This window comes from Oncorhynchus gorbuscha, linkage group LG09, assembly GCF_021184085.1.
Source record: "Oncorhynchus gorbuscha isolate QuinsamMale2020 ecotype Even-year linkage group LG09, OgorEven_v1.0, whole genome shotgun sequence".
NCBI classification, from domain to species: domain Eukaryota; kingdom Metazoa; phylum Chordata; class Actinopteri; order Salmoniformes; family Salmonidae; genus Oncorhynchus; species Oncorhynchus gorbuscha.
Window position 1 is genome coordinate 79,275,743 of NC_060181.1, and position 2,700 is coordinate 79,278,442.

Consider the following 2,700-nt stretch of genomic DNA (forward strand, 5'->3'; position numbering starts at 1 on the left):
GCACAGAAAACATATGACTCTTTAACCAAGTTGATAGCACACATTTCTTAGAGGATATAGAACTGTGCAAGGCCTCATATCACCTCAACTACGCATCGATTTACTCTTCTTTCAATTTAAGGCAGATTGGCAATGAAGTACAAGAGCATATCTGTCCTTTTCATGTCTACATACAGAGTAGTACAGCCAAAAAGCAGAGTAGTAGAGAAAAACAAACCAAAAAAGGACCAGATGTTAATGGTCTCTTTTCAATGTGATTCTACATCTGATCTTTAGGATTGCTTATATCTTTCGTTGCCTGTATAATAAGTGGGCACTGTGAAAATGTTGTCTGTCTGTGAAAAGAGAGGAGTGCTGGTTTTGCCCGATCACAGACTGGACCATAGTAACAACCTCATGCCAAATCCTCTCTTTTTGCTCTGTACAAACCGGCGTCAGGGCGATAAAGATCACGCACGATCAGCACAAAGTATTGTTGAGCCACAGACAATAAAAGAAACCACTCATATATAAAAACAAGCATCCTTGACATTGTTGTGGGGGAAAATCATTTTACTTGATTTTATTTGCCCTTGATGGGCCTTTCCCCTGTAGAAATATGAAGTAGTTGGGGCAATGTTTACAACATTTTCTAAAAAAATATATATAAAAGAAGAATCTTATTGTACATAAAGTATAATTGTATCTGATGTCTAATAGCAAACATTATGTTGAGAACACTTAGTTTAAATTCTGATATAATCTATAGCTAAATTATTATTACTATGATGACATATCGTTCATTTATCCAATAGAGAAATTACCATTGATTTATTTTAACATGAGAAAAAACTTCCATAACTCTGCTTAACTCTGCTAACTCTGCTACAGTCACTGTTTCAGTAGGGAAAATTAAGTGCCTTTCAAAACCTGAGCATTATTTCCATAATTACCAAAGACTAGCATTTCAGAACCTTTTGCCCTGTCTTCTCTCTGTCCCAGAGATGTTCTTTTTTAGCATTATTAAGTTGTACAAGAGCAGAAGTTTATCTTACAAGTACTTAAAAAAATGTAACAAAAACAATGCCCTATGAAAGGGATGCTTTAAAGTACAACCAAATATCTATCTATTTCTCTCTCTTGCGCTCTCTGCTTTATTTAAATTGCTTGGCTATGTTGCTTTCTAGTGTATAATTTTTCAGTGCTTTATCTGTAATGTACATTCTCAAATGTCTTTGTAAAGGTTAAAGTGCTTACATAGCTCTGGGAAAACTGTGAAGGTCATGTTTTTAATGTCATGTTTGAGATATTTTTCTTTAGCATTCAAATAATCCTTTGTGTACTGTATGCAACATCACCCTTCATTTGGGGGGGGGGGGGTGTAGAGTATGTCTGCAAACAAGTGTACTTGCTTCCCAGTCAGTGCTGTGCCTTAAAGCAAAGCACTGGGGTTGTTCTGTGCAGCAGTGTGTTTATACAGTGACACAGATTTTAAAATGGCGCAGAAAAGCCACACACAGAGACACACACTCACACACATGCACACATGCATACACACACACATGCATACACACGTGCATACACACGTATCACACTTCCTGTGTTGGGTTTGGGGGTATGATCAAATGGCTCTAGACAAACTCTGACAGAAAGGCAGCTTTGACCACTTTGTGATCCCCAGACACTCCTTTGCCACCCATAAGCCAAAGCTGTGACAACCTTGTGAATGAGACAACAGACATTTCACAATTGCAGAATAGTTTAGCACATTTCAACACTGTAAAATATATTCCAAAACTGGGGCAGGTTCGTTTTTGATTTAAAACAGTTAACCTTGCTTTATTGTTCTAAAAAACTTTTGATTAATCTTTGGAAAGAAAATAACCCTTTTTACTAACTTGTAGTCCTTATGCTCCTAGTTGTGTTTTTACTAACTTGTAGTCCTTATGCTCCTAGTTGTGTTTTTACTAACTTGTAGTCCTTATGCTCCTAGTTGTGTTTTTACTAACCTGTAGTCCTTATGCTCCTAGTTGTGTTTTTACTAACTTGTAGTCCTTATGCTCCTAGTTGTGTTTTTACTAACCTGTAGTCCTTATGCTCCTAGTTGTGTTTTTACTAACTTGTAGTCCTTATGCTCCTAGTTGTGTTTTTACTAACTTGTAGTCCTTATGCTCCTAGTTGTGTTTTTACTAACTTGTAGTCCTTGTGCTCCTAGTTGTGTTTTTACTAACCTGTAGTCCTTATGCTCCTGGTTGTGTTTTTACTAACTTGTAGTCCTTATGCTCCTAGTTGTGTTTTTACTAACCTGTAGTCCTTATGCTCCTAGTTGTGTTTTTACTAACTTGTAGTCCTTATGCTCCTAGTTGTGTTTTTACTAACCTGTAGTCCTTATGCTCCTAGTTGTGTGGCAGTATCATTTTTCGAAAGTGAACCAAGGCAATAAAAGGTCACACGTGGTCAAGAAGTATTGTGTCATCGTATCTATACAAACTTCACGCACGCACGCACACACACACACACACACACACTATGTTGACATCTGATGCTTTGCAGCCTATTGCCACAGTACATTACTATCCAGAGTATTCTAAATGTACATGGTTAAACTTGTATCAAGTATTAGTGAGTATCTACTGCCCTCTGTTGGTAAAGATAGTGACTCAGTCATTTTCGTTAGAAACAGCTTCACTAAATACTAAACAATAAGCCCTGCTGAGTGTT

General features: G+C 37.1%; 1 pseudogene; it reads left to right on the forward strand.

Moving 5' to 3' along the window:
* The window catches only part of LOC124044129, a 4,511-nt pseudogene extending 2,068 nt beyond the window's left edge, over window positions 1-2,443 (forward strand).
* Window positions 2,444-2,700: the final 257 nt, after the last annotated feature.